General features: G+C 42.6%; 1 long non-coding RNA gene across 2 annotated transcripts in view; it reads right to left on the reverse strand.

Moving 5' to 3' along the window:
• Nucleotides 1–11172: 11172 nt before the first annotated feature.
• The window catches only part of LOC143785988 (uncharacterized), a 208300-nt gene continuing 204691 nt past the window's right edge, over nucleotides 11173–14781 (reverse strand). For both annotated transcript variants that reach the window (XR_013218184.1, XR_013218186.1), the window contains exon 4: nucleotides 11173–11370. This is a non-coding gene — a long non-coding RNA (uncharacterized LOC143785988). The remainder of the gene's footprint in view (nucleotides 11371–14781) is intronic.

The raw sequence follows: 14781 nt of genomic DNA on the forward strand, positions 1-14781 counted from the left end.
AACATTGGAGCTCCCCCACATGTGACCCCATTTTGGAAACAAGACCCCCCAAGGAACTTATCTAGTTGTACGGTGACCACTTTAAACCCCCAAGTGCTTCACAGAAGTTTATATCGCAGAGCCGTGAAAATAAAAAATCATTTTTCTTTCCTCAAAAATTTTTTTTAGCCCAAAATTTTTTATTTTCACAAGAGTAACAGGAGAAATTGGACCCCAAAAGTTGTTGTCCAGTTTGTCCTGAGTACGCTGATACCCCATATGTGGGGGAGAACCACTGTTTGGGCACACGTCGGGGCTCGGAAGGGAAGTAGTAACGTTTTGGAATGCAGACTTTGATGGAATGGTCTACGGGCTTCATGTTGTTTTTGCGGAGCCCCTGATGTGCCTAAATAGTAGAAACCCCCCATAAGTGACCCCATTTTAGAAACTAGACCCCCCAAGGAACTTATCTAGATATGTGGTGAGCACTTTGAACCCCCAAGTGCTTCACAGAAGTTTACAACGCAGAGCCGTGAAAATAAAAAATCATTTTTCTTTCCTCAAAAATGATGTTTAGCAAGCATTTTTTTATTTTCACAAGGGTAACAGGAGAAAATAGACCCCAATAGTTGCTGCCCAGTTTGTCCTGAGTATGCTGGTACCCCATATGTGGGGGTAAACCACTGTTTGTGCGCACGTCAGGGCTCGGAAGGGAGGGAGCACCATTTGACTTTTTGAACGCAAGATTGGCTGGAATCAATGGTGGCGCCATGTTGCGTTTGGAGACCCCTGATGTGCCTAAACAGTGGAAACACCTCAATTCTAACCCCAACACACCCCTAACCCTAATCCCAACCCTATCCCTAATCCCAACCCTAAACACAACTTTAACCCCAACACACCCCTAACCATATCCCTAACCACAAGCCTAATCTTCACCCTATTTCCAACCCTAGCCCTAATTCCAACCCTAACTCTAATTCCAACCCTAACCCTAAGGCTATGTGCCCACGTTGCGGATTCGTGTGAGATTTTTCCGCACCATTTTTGAAAAATCCGCAGGTAAAAGGCGCAGTGTTTTACCTGCGGGTTTACCGCGGATTTCCAGTGTTTTTTTGTGCGGATTTCACCTGCGGATTCTTATTTTGGAACAGGTGTAAAACGCTGCGGAATCCGCACAAAGAATTGACATGCTGCTGAAAATACAACGCAGCGTTTCTGCGCCGTATTTTCCGCACCATGGGCACAGCGAATTTGGTTTTCCATAGGTTTACATGGTACTGTAAACCTGATGGAACACTGCTATGAATCCGCAGCAGCCAATCTGCTGTGGATCCGCAGCCAAATCTGCACCGTGTGCACATAGCCTAATTCTAACCCTAGCTCTAACCCTAACCCTAGCCCTAACCCTAGCCCTAGTTCTAACCCTAACCCTAGTTCTAACCCTAACCCTAGTGGAAAAATAAAAGAAAATATATTTTCCTTATTTTATTATTGTCCCTACCTATGGGGGTGATAAAGGGGGGGGTTCATTTACTATTTTTTTTATTTTGATCACTGTGATAGGTTTTATCACAGTGATCAAAATGTACCTGGAACGAATCTGCTGGCTGGTAGATTCGGCGGGAGCACTGTGCATGCGCCCGCCATTTTGGGAGATGGCGGCGCACATGGAGAAGACGGACGGACACCGGGAGGCTCGGTAAGTATGAGGGGGGGATCGGAGCACGGGGGTGAGATTGGAGCATGGGGGGAAGTGGACAGGAGGACGGGGGAGCGGACAGGACGACGGAGGGGAGCGGAGCACCGAACGGAGGACTGGGGAGGAGATCGGTGGTGGTGGTGGGGGGGGCAGATCAGAGTTTCCAGCCATGCCCGATGATATTGCAGCATCGGCCATGGCTGGATTGTAATATTTCACCAGTTTTCATAGGTGAAATATTACAAATCGCTCTGATTGGCTGTTTCACTTTCAACAGCCAATCAGAGCGATTGTAGCCACGAGGGGGTGAAGCCACCCCCCCTGGGCTGAAGTACCACTCCCCCTGTCCCTGCAGATCATGTGAAATTGGAGTTAACCCTTTCACCCGATCTGCAGGGACGCGATCATTCCATGACGCCACATAGGCATCACAGGTCGGATTTGCAAAGACTTTCATGACGCCTACGTGGCGTCACAGGTCGGGAAGGGGTTAATGGGTCAAAGTGCTCACCACACATCTAGATAAGTTGCTTAGGGGGTCTACTTTCCAAAATGGTGTCATTTGTGGGGGGTTTCAATGTTTAGGCACATCAGGGGCTCTCCAAACGCAACATGGCGTCCCATCTCAATTCCTGTCAATTTTGCATTGAAAAGTCAAATGGCGCTCCTTCGCTTCTGAGCTCAGCCATGCACCGAAACAGTGGTTTACCCCCACATATAAGGTATCGGTGTACTCAGGACAAATTGTACAACAACTTTTGGGGTCCATTTTCTCCTGGTACCCTTGGTAAAATAAAACAAATTGGAGCTGAAGTAAATATTTTGTGAAAAAAAGTTAAATGTTCATTTTTATTTAAACATTCCAAAAATTCCTGTGAAACACCTGAAGGGTTAATAAACTTCTTGAATGTGGTTCTGAGCACCTTGAGGGGTGCAATTTTTAGAATGGTGTCACACTTGGTTATTTTCTATCATATAGACCCCTCAAAATGACTTCAAATGAGATGTGGTCCCTAAAAAAAATGGTGTTGTAAAAATGAGAAATTGCTGGTCACTGTAACTCACTAACCCAAAAAAATTTTGGTTCCAAAATTGTGCTGATGTAAAGTAGACATGTGGGAAATGTTACTTATTAAGAATTTTGTGTGACATATCTTTGTGATTTAATTGCATAAAAATTCAAAGTTGGAAAATTGCGAAATTTTCAAAATTTTCGCAAAATTTCCATTTTTTTCACAAATAAAGGCAGGTAATATCAAAGAAATTTTACCACTATCATGAAGTACAATATGTCACGAGAAAACAGTGTCAGAATCACCGGGATCCGTTGAAGCGTTCCAGAGTTATAACCTCATAAATGGACAGTGGTCAGAAAATGTAAAAATTGGCCCAGTCATTAACGTGCAAACCACTCTTGGGGGTAAGGGGTTAAAAAAATAAAAAAAACGGAAATTTGCAATAATTTTGAAAATTTTGCAGTTTTTCAAACTTTTAATTTTTGTACCCTTAAATCAGAGAGTGGTGTCACATTTTTTTTTGTTAGGAGGTTAGAAGGGTTAAAAGTTGACCAGCAATTTCTAATTTTTCCAACAAAATTTACAAAACCATTTTTTTTAGAGACCACCTCACATTTGAAGTGAGTTTGGGGGTTCTATATAACAGAAAATGCCCAAAATTGACACCATTCTAAAAACTGCACCCCTCAAGGTGCGCAAAGCCGCATTCAAGTTTATTAACCCTTCAGGTTAATAAACTTGTGGAAGGAAAAATTGAACATTTTACTTTTTTCACAAAAAATTTACTTTGGAACCATTTTTTTTAATTTTTACAAGGGTATCAGAAGAAAATGGACCACAAAATTTGTTGTGCAATTTCTCCTGAGTGCACCATTACCCTGTATGTGGGGGAAAGCCAGTGCATTTTACTATATGGGATCTGCATTATACTGTGTCGAAGACTACCTGCACCAATCATTCTTCCACAGCCGGAGTAAGGGTATGTGCACACGGTCAGTTAATGCTGCAGGTTGGATGCTGCATACTTGTTCAGCGTCCAGATGTTACAGCATAGTGGAGGGGATTTTAAGAAATCCCATGCCCACTATGCGTGCACAGATGCCCATGGCTCACCCGCGGAGAAGGACATGTGGTGCGTTTTTCCAGACTGTAGCATGTCTACTTATCTTGCAGAGACGCGTGTCTCCCCAAGATAAATTTTACCCATACAATGTATTGGATGCTGTGAATCCACATGGTTCAATGAACACATTCACCTGCGTTCAATAGCCGGCAGTGCTTTGGACCCAGTGGACATGTGCTGCGTCCAAAGTGCTGCCAATTACTGAACGTGTGGACATACCCTTAAGAGGCCAGGAAACAAGCGACTTCAATATGGTCGATCGCGCTTGTTTACCGGCCTGAACTTAGTGCTTGTAAATAACAAAAATGTCAGGACTCTGAACATTTTTTATTACCTTTTTGTGCATTACTGCCCTTTTCCAAGATGGCGTCTTTGGTCTCATGTGCACTGTGTCTTCCTGCTATAAAACTCCACCCCAGCCTTCAGTCTGTGCTAGAGTATTCTGCCTTGCATCCAGCTCCTGACCTCTGGTGACTCCCTGGCTATATACCTGCTCCTGTGAACCTGTGTGGTGATCCTGCTACTCTGCTCTGAGTTCCTGCTGCATACACCAGTTCCAGTAATCCTCCTTCATCTGCTGCTCGTGTTTACTTCCATCTGCATTTGCTGGACATGTAAGCTGTTTATGCTCTGCAACAACCTGAGACTATTACCCAGACCTCCTTGGTTGAGCTAAGATATTATTTGAACTGCCTTATAAGCATATCTATCTGTGTTTTTGACTAAGCAAGGACTTATTCATGTCAAGTATCCTGAAGAATAATTGTGCTTCATAGACTTTCTGCATGATTGCATTTTCCTCTGAAGTTTCCTATATACTGCTGAGCTGCATTTGATATTTGCACCAAGTGTTGTGGACTTGTTTCTCTCTGCACCTGTTTGAATCACCGTGTGATAATATAGACTTTACCACTTATAAAACTGTGTCCTGTAGTTGTCTTGTTCCAGGCAAAGAGTCTCCTGAGTTATCCCCTATAATTATTACAGGATACTCTAGCCTAAAAAAAAGGAGACTGCTGGAACAATGACTGCAGAAAGCAAATTAGAGCAGGTGTTTTCCATAATTGGATCACTGCAGAAAGATGTGGAAGGTCTGCAAAAGAAGTTTGGAAGCTTTGAACACAATCAACAAGTGTTTGGACAGACTTTGCAGGACTTAAGCACCCGCATAGCAGCCCAGGAAAACAAACTTGCTGGCATAGAGTCCCAGTATGGACGGGCTTTTCAGGACATAAGCACGCAAATAGCTGCACAAGCGACTTTACCCTCTGGGCAACCGCCTCCAGCTAGCCCACCTAAGTTGCCCCCATTCAGATTTAATGGTGATCGCGACAAATTTCGTGGCTTTGTGAATCAATGTATGCTATATTTTGATGTGCATGCTGACCGTTTTCCTAATGATAGATCCAAAGTATTGTGTGTAATAATGCTGCTGACCTGTGCGATTCCGATGATTGAGTCTCGTGACCCACGGTTAAATAACTTGGATGATTTTTTGGCCGCTATGGCATTAATGTTTGATGATCCTAATCACCATGCAACCGCTGAATCTGCTTTATTGTCTTTACGCCAGGCAAAACGTTCTGTTATTGAATATGCTACTGAATTCAGGAGATTAGCAGTAGATACCAATTGGGACAGTTATGCACAATTGCCTATTTTTAAAAGGGGTCTGTCTAGTATTGTAAAAGATGAACTAGCTCGCTCTGAGTCACCACAAGAGCTAGAGACATTTATACAGCATTGTGTGCGCATTGACATTCGCCTTACTGAGCGTAGGCAGGAGAAGTTTGCTGCATATAACCGTATTTCTAACTTTTCCCTTCCTTCCAAAGAGCCTGCAGGTAAAACATCTCGGGAGGTGGAGGAGGTGCCCATGCAACTTGATTCCGTTCAGAGGCGTGAGATCAATGAGTGCTGGGAGCATCGCCTTCCTGAAAGTCTATGTTTCTACTGCGGCCAGTCTGACAACTTCTTGATCAATTGTCCTAAGTGTCCTAGATGGCCTAACAAGGTGCTAGCAGCAGTAGGGGAGTATGACAACTGTGATGATGAATCTGACATCTCTGAATGTAGCCTGCCTTTAAATGCTGTATTCCATTCACTTTCTATGACTTCACCCCCCAAGGAGCTTAAGGAAAAGAACTCTCACTGTTCTCTCCCTATTAAGATCCTGTGTTCAGGACAGTGGATTTCCAGCGCAGCTATGATTGACTCTGGTGCAGGTGGCAATTTCATGGATATCGCATTTGCCAAGGAACATGGTATTGAAATTCAGCAAAGAGCCTCTCCAATTACCATGGAAACAGTGGATGGGTCACCTTTAATCTCTGGGCCTGTGGATCAGGAGACCGTACCCCTTGAAATTTTGTTGGAGCCTAATCATCAGTAGCAACTTTCTTTCTTGCTAATTTCTTCTCATTTTCCTGTGATTTTAGGCATTCCTTGGTTGCGTTCTCAGAACCCAATTATCAACTGGGAGACCAAGGAGATTATCTTTCCAACAAGGAGCAACTCAGCGTTAACAGAAGCTGTACCTGAGTCCACGGCTACGGAACCACATGTAAGGTATTTTCTTTACCTCCAGCATATAAAGAGTAATCTGACATCTGTGACAAGAAGAATGCAGATCAGCTTCCTCCACACAGGCATTATGACTGTCCCATTGAGTTGCTTCCTGGGGCAGCTATTCCTTTTGGTAACGTATACCCTTTGGCGGCACCTGAGCTTCAAGCCTTAAAGGAGTATATTGATGAAAATCTGGCCAAAGGCTTCATACGTCCTTCTTCCTCACCAGCAGTGGCACCTATCTTTTTTGTAAAGAAGACGGATGGGACCCTGAGACCCTGTGTTGACTATGGGGAACTCAATAAGGTAACCGTACAAAACCGTTACCCTTTGCCTCTGATTCCCGAATTACTGGAAAGAGTCCGCCATGCTAAGGTGTTCTCTAAACTGGATCTTTGTGGGGCTTATAACTTGGTGCGTATTCGTCCAGGGGATGAGTGGAAGACAGCATTCAGATGCCGGTATGGACACTTTGAATCTCTTGTGATGCCCTTCGGGCTTTGTAACGCCCCTGCAACATTTCAACACCTTGCTAATGACATTTTCAGAGATTTGTTGGACCAGTTTGTAGTGATCCATTTGGACGATATACTAATCTTTTCTGACTCTCTACAGGAACATGAAGAACATGTCAAAACTGTTTTAAGACATCTGAAAGAGAACCATCTGTATATTAAGCCGGAGAAATGCAAGTTCCATCGTTCTGAGATACAGTTCTTAGGTTATATCATCTCTCCCCAGAGGCTGAACATGGAATCTGGTAAGATTCAGGCTATCCTTAACTGGCCGGTACCCAAGAACGTTAAGGAGGTCCAACGTTTTATTGGTTTTGCAAATTTCTACAGATGCTTCATTCAAAATTTTTCTGATATTGTCCGTCCCATTACTTCCTTGACAAAGAAGGAAAAGCCCTTTAAGTGGTCATCACAGGCTCAAGAAGCTTTTGATCGGCTTAAGATCTGTTTCACATCAGCACCGCTGTTGATACACCCAGATCCAACACTTCCTTTCATTGTGGAGGTGGACGCTTCTGATAATCCTTTGAGGGCTATTCTCTCCCAAAGAACTGGAGAGAAGGGTCTGCTACATCCTTGTGCTTTCTTTTCCCGTAGACTAACCTCAGCAGAGAAGAATTACGACGTGGGAGACAAGGAATTGCTGGCTATTATTGCGGCTTTCAAAGAATGGAGGCATCATCTGCAAGGAGCTGCACAACAGATCATAGTGCTAACTGACCATCGCAATTTAGAGTTCCTTAGATCCGCTAGATGTCTTTCTCCTCGTCAGGCTCATTGGAACTTATTTTTAAATCAATTTAACTTTGTTATCTCGTACCGTCCAGGTTCTTGTAATGGGAAGGCTGATGCTTTATCCCGAATCCATGCTGCGGATTCCGTACCTGGAGCCCCGTCCAAGACCATTCTATCTGATGCCAATTTAATCGGAGTTATCCATGATCAGGACTTGTGGAAGGAGTGCAGGGAGGCCTATGGTGGTGATGTATTTCTGGCCAACCCACCTGTGGATATTAATCTTGTCTTTAAGGGTGGCATGTGGTTCAGAGATCGACGTATCTACGTCCCTGAGGTCATCCGTCTGCAGATCCTCAAGTTGGTACATGACTCCAAGTTGGCTGGCAGGGGGGGTACAGAACACACAAGAGTTCCTGAGTTGATTCTTCTGGTGGCCAACTTGTCTGAAGGATACCAAGAACTATGTTCTCTTGCGAGGTATGTGCTCGTTACAAGACTCCTCATGTGGCACCTACGGGTCTTCTACAACCATTACCTGTTCTGTCCCACCCTTGGGGGTCTATATCAATGGACTTTATTGTGGAGCTGCCTACATTGGGGGGCATGAATACAATCATTGTGGTAGTTGATCACCTGACTATAGCTGCTCATTTTGTTCCGTGCACTGGCCTCCCCTCAGCTAAAGATACAGTGAACTTGGTTACACAGAATGTCTTTCGGTTGCATGGGGTTCCGGATGAGATCATCTCTGACCGTGGAGTGCAGTTCACTTCAAGATTCTGGAAGGGGTTTTGCTCTGCACTCAATATTAATGTCTGTCTCTCTTCTGCTTACCATCCCCAGACAAATGGTCAGACTGAGCGTACCAACCAGACGCTGGAACAATATCTAAGATGCTATGTCAGCCATCTCCAGGATGATTGGTTGGAGTTGCTGCAGTTAGCTGAATTTTCATATAACAATTCTCAGAGAGCCTCCACTAAATTTACACCTTTCTTTGCCAATCTGAGTTATCATCCATGTATTTTACCTAGGTCTCCAATTAATTCTCCGGTTCCGACAGTGGAGGAAAGGCTGACTGCGATGAGATAAAATCTGGAGGTTCTGAAGGAATCCCTGACCACAGCTCAAGAACGTTATAAGAGATTTGCTGATAGATTACGTAAACCTGCACCCATGTTCAAGGTAGGAGATTCCGTGTGGTTAGCAACTAAGAATCTGAAGTTAAACGTTCCTTCACAAAAACTTGGACAGAAATTCATTGGCCCTTTCAAGATCAACGGTATTGTGAGCTCTGTGGCCTGCCGGCTGAAGCTGCCTAGGACTATGAAGGTACACCCAGTTTTTCATGTATCTTTACTAAAGCCTGTATCTCCTAATACCTTCCAGGGATGTGTTGTGCCACCTCCGCAGCCTGTGGTGATTGATGGGCAAGAACAATTTGTGGTGGAGGAAATTGTTGATTCCAGGATTCGCAGGAATCGGCTCCAATATGTGATAAGATGGCAGGGATATCCCCCTGAGGAAGACTCTTGGGAACCTGTGGAAAACATCAATGCCCAACAGAAGATTTCTCGTTTTCATCAGAGATTCCCTGAGAAACCAGGTCCAGGATCGTCCTGAGGCCGCTTCTAAGGAGGGAGTAATGTCAGGACTCTGAACATTTTTTACCTTTTGTGCATTACTGCCCTTTTCCAAGATGGCGTCTTTGGTCTCATGTGCACTGTGTCTTCCTGCTATAAAACTCCACCCCAGCCTTCAGTCTGTGCTAGAGTATTCTGCCTTGCATCCAGCTCCTGACCTCTGGTGACTCCCTGGCTATATACCTGCTCCTGTGAACCTGTGTGGTGATCCTGCTACTCTGCTCTGAGTTCCTGCTGCATACACCAGTTCCAGTAATCCTCCTTCATCTGCTGCTCGTGTTTACTTCCATCTGCATTTGTGGACATGTAAGCTGTCTCTGCTCTGCAAAAACTTGAGACTATTACCCAGACCTCCCTGGTTGAGCTAAGATATTATTTGAACTGCCTTATAAGCATATCTATCTGTTTTTGACTAAGCAAGGACTTATTCGTGTCAAGTATCCTCAAGAATAATTGTGCTTCATAGACTTTCTGCATGATTGCATTTTCCTCTGAAGTTTCCTATATACTGCTGAGCTGCATTTGATATTTGCACCAAGTGTTGTGGACTTGAGTTTCTCTCTGCACCTGTTTGAATCACCGTGTGATAATATAGACTTTACCACTTATAAAACTGTGTCCTGTAGTTGTCTTGTTCCACGCAAAGAGTCTCCGGAGTTATCCCCTATAATTATTACAAAAAAATGGTAAACTGACTGAACAGAGAACTCTTCTGAACTTGGTGGATACCAAGAAACAATTAACATAGCAAACAGAGAAATGGTTGCACTCAATTGTCCTAAAGCATGGGAATGTGTGATACATGAATTGTGAATAGTATAATGGCATGTGAAAACTATGAAAAAACACATGAGAATGCTTAGCACAAAATTTGGCCAAAAAATGTGAGCCCATCCTCCAACGTCAAGGTAATCTCATGGATCGGATGGGTCCCTGACCTAACTGCCTAGTGTGAACACTTAGTCACATTTTTTGGCCAAAGTTTGTGCTAAGCATCACATGTGTTTTTTCAGTTTTCACAAGCCATTATGCTATTCACATTTCATGTATCACACATTCCCTTGCTTTAGTAGAATTGAGTGCAACTATTTCTCTATTTGCTATGTTGTTTTTTGGTATGCATCAAGTTCAGACTAGTTCTCTGTTCAGTCAGTTTACCATTATTTGTTATGTACCATTTTTTCTGACTTAAACACCCCACCCTTCACCATGCTGTGATTTTAATTACATCCAAACACATTTGATTCCGACCTCCCTATAAATACAGGCTTTATCAAGACATTAGCCAGAGGTAAGTGTTCATACTAGGCAGTTAGGTCAGGGACCCATCTGATCCACGAGATTACCTTGACGTTGGTGGATGGGCTCACATTTTTTGGACAGATTTTGTGCTAAGCATCTCATGTGTTTTTTCATAGTTTTCACAAGCCATTATGCTATTCACATTTCATGTATCACACATTCCCTTGCTTTAGTATAATCGAGTGCAACCATTTCTCTATTTGCTTAGTGCTTGTAAATACAACAGAAATGATTGTGTGATGATACAATGTGAGCATTTGGGGCCTCACTTTAAACTTTTGCCCAGGGTCCCGCTTTGTCTAAACCGGCCCTGCTCCTGTGTCTTTCTCCTCAACCACAAGCTTCAGTATCATTATTGGTTCTTGTCCATTGTTATTTCTTTTCTTTGGTGGTCCAATCCACTGTGTCTAAATTACAAGGATATCTTAAAGCAACCACCAACAATGACATGTTTTTTAACCTCCTTGAAAAGCAGCTCAAAGTAGAGCAGCATGACCAGACAAGTTCTGCCATAAAAGATTTTATTCTGCTCACTAAAAAAGTAGGAAGGCTCCTAGCAAAGTAAAATAACATGTTGCGTACCAGTCTACTGCCCGACCTTCGGTTTCACCTGTTGACTTCTTCTGGAGAAACCTTTGCTAACTTTTCCTCTTCAGATTTTCCCCACAATATGTAGATTTTTGAAAATCACATCCACAATGCTGGTATTGTAATATGTAGCAGATTTTTGCCTTAAATACTGGGATGGAAAATCCATAACGTATCCAACGTCTGTGGACGTATGCTAAAAGTAACAGTGAGAGAGGGAGCAATGAGTCTGGTATATCAGTGCTGCAATCATTGTGTACAGGTTAATAAACAACCGTTAAGTGAAGGCGATTGTACAGACACGATATAAACCTCTAACTAATGGGTAACCTAAATGTCCAATTATGGGAAGGGGTTAGAGAAGAACATTAACTGATTATTTACATTTAAACTGAATACCTCCAATTGCCACTGCTTCACTAATTCTGGAACAGTTTCTTCTTCAGGCCACATTTCGACTAGATGTGTCTGGCTGTGAACGTCTAGTCGGCACGTGACTGCATGTATGCAAATCGTAAACTTGTGGTCTAGCGTCGCTGAAACCTCACAGTGCGCAGTGATAGAATGACTGCAGACTTGTACCTCAATACCAGACAACCCCTTTAATAGTCTATTCATGAACTATAGAGGCACCTGATCATTGCCCAGTTGCATCATGGCTGCAACCTGAATGTCATGTCATATCTGGCCTTGTTGTAAGAACCCTATCAGCTCTAACCCTATGCAAAATCCATGAGCACATGATGATGTTTTCAGTGTGTATAGGAATTCACATTATGTTTTGCATTGTTCATCTATTGCTAGTAATCAGAAGGCCGGCAGAGTAAGTATAATGTGCTTTTGGTATCCGGTTTAATCATGTATTTTGTAAGGTTTGCTATGTTGACATCCTAAGCGCCATTCCTTTGCTCCTTGCTGAAGTAATTGCTGATCCTTCATGACTGCGGTAGTTAAATACAACACTTAAGCCTTGTTCCTATTAGCAAAAAATGTAAAGTGACTCCTCAGCAGCATCTGGAGACCATTGCTAATTTCACTTCAGACTACATTTGGCTGCTGTAGACTGCCATGTGATATACATAATTAGATTTCTCGATCTTTGCCGCTGGAGAAACTTTTGTACTTACATATAAAATATTTATCCTTTTAAGACTTTGACAAGAAGGAAATATCTAACTAGATGCTAAGCGAGAAAGGTTCCACTGCTCGGCTTCTTGTTGCAGCTCTTCTGGCAACATAGGCCCTGTGCAATTAGCGTAGACTGCTTTTCTTATTCGCAGAGGTAGAGAGTTGAAGCTTCGGTAACTGTTGCTCTCATTACATGAGTTTGATGCATTGTTAATTGTGAAGGAGGCAGCAAAAAATGTCCCCATATGTGATGCAGGAAAAACTGATATTGTCTTATCTCGAATTTATGTGTAAGTTTAAAATTTTGATTTCCCAAACTAGAAGCATTTAGCAGACAGAATTTCTCCCAAGAGTGTGAAAGTGTAGAAAAGTAGATACAAGTTTGTGTTAAACCCTGATACTTCTATTTAGACGTGTCCTTATTTACCTTGTCTTTCAAATGCAAACACATTGCGATGAGCGACACAGCCAAGAGGAATAGCCGTAAGACTGATATCCAGATTGCCATGAAAAAGTATTTATACCCCATGAACATTTCCACTTTTTTTTTTCAGGTTACGCCCACAAACTTTAATGTTTTTCATTTGCATTTTATCTGATATACCAACACAAATAGTGATAGTTTTCTAAATGTTTAAAAAATATGAATATGAAAATTGTGACGTGCATTAGTATTCAGCCTCAAGTCAATGCTTTGTAGGACCACCTTTGGTTGAATTTACTGCTGCAAGTCTTTTGGGGCATATTTTTACCAGCTTTGAGGCCTTCCCAGAACAGCTGTAGTTACACTAATAATAAATTACACACAGGTGGACTAAATTTACTAATAATGTGACTTCTGGAGGTAATTGGTCACTCAGGATTTTATGTAGCGGTATCAGACTACAGGAGGCTGAATACAAATGCAGGTCACAATTTTCAGATTTATATCTTAATATATACTTACCTTGTAATGTCTTCACATCCTGTTCGGTCCAGATGTGTCCGGATCCCAGAATTCCAAGAGGCGGAAGTTCACTGACCTCCATATTGGGACACCGAAGTGATGGGTGTCTCAATATGGAAACTGCTAGTGGTACTAGCCTTTTGTGCTGGATTCGGCTGATCCGCGACGTGTCTACAGGCAGAGGAAGCCGGTCACATTAAAGGGGTTTTTCCACGAACTAAGGTTCATTTTAAAAATTGTCTGTCTGACCATGTACGGAGCATACCACATCTCCTGGGCAGGAGAGGAAGCAAAAGACAATACTGACATTATAGCAGGGGATTACAGAGGATTTCTTTTGTCAGGTAAAATATTTCACTGACTTTTAAAACAATATTTTACCCCACAAAATGTATCCTTTGCCATCTCCTGCTGTAATGTCAGTATTGTCTTTTGCTTCCTCCCCTGCCCAGGAGCTGTGGTATGTTCTGTACACGGTCAGACACAGAAAAATTTTAAAATGAAAAATGAACTTTCATTTGTGGGAAAACCCCTTTAGAAAGCAAATATCAACGTCAACATGGCTCAAGGGGAATAGCACATGGGGTAGACAGGTCAAAGAAGAGAGCACAGACGGGAGAAGTCAGCTCATGGGGAAAGACAGAGTGGATAGGTGGGTGAGCACATGGGGGGAGAAATTCTCAACGCTGCAAAGCCGGCCTCCATCGTGACATTACCGCCCTCCTGATGCGATCGCATCGGGCCTCCATCTAGTTTTTAAAATAATTAGAAAACCAGTTATCATGTCCTTTACACTTTAAAAATACTTGCTACTTTGTGTTGGTATATCACAATAAAATACAAACAACAAACAAAAGTAAGTGTAACTTGAAAGAAATGTGTAAAAGTTCATGGGGTATGAATACGTTTTCAAGGCACTGTATATTGAAGAGAGAGCTAAGGGTTAAAATCTTAATACAATTGCAACACCAGAACACCTATTTGGATTAGTAAAAGCAAGGATTGTTAAGTATTGAAATTGCAATTTAAACCATATTATGTGGTTATTTTAGGATCAGTTTAAAACAAGGTATAGGATTCACATTTTTAACATGATCCTGGTTTGCAAAAGGGGAACCAAGCCCATTTTCAGACTACACCTGCAAAATAAAAGTAAAGGTAACCAAAATTAAATGCTCATTTTCTAGCAGGTGATGCCTCTGAGTACTGATAATATAGTAGAGTCTATGGAAAAATTTCCCAAGATTGCACAGACAACATAATACTGCGAGGTATGACTCCTCTTTTTCTGCCCAAATGCAAACATTCAGTGCTACTAGGATAAATGCAGATATCCTTATCTTGTCAGTTGGCACACTACTTTATTGATATAGCCAAGTAGAACATATTCTTTTAAGTTGTGGATTGCAACAGTTTTACACAATCGAAACCACCATGTGTTAGGTGTCGAGTTCCCCTCGCTACACAAGGGAAATCTCGAACCATCTCCGCTGCGGTCTCCCATTCTCCTCCAGCCGCAGTGGAGCCTGCTCA

This window comes from Ranitomeya variabilis, chromosome 7 (genome assembly GCF_051348905.1).
Source record: "Ranitomeya variabilis isolate aRanVar5 chromosome 7, aRanVar5.hap1, whole genome shotgun sequence".
Lineage (NCBI taxonomy): Eukaryota > Metazoa > Chordata > Amphibia > Anura > Dendrobatidae > Ranitomeya > Ranitomeya variabilis.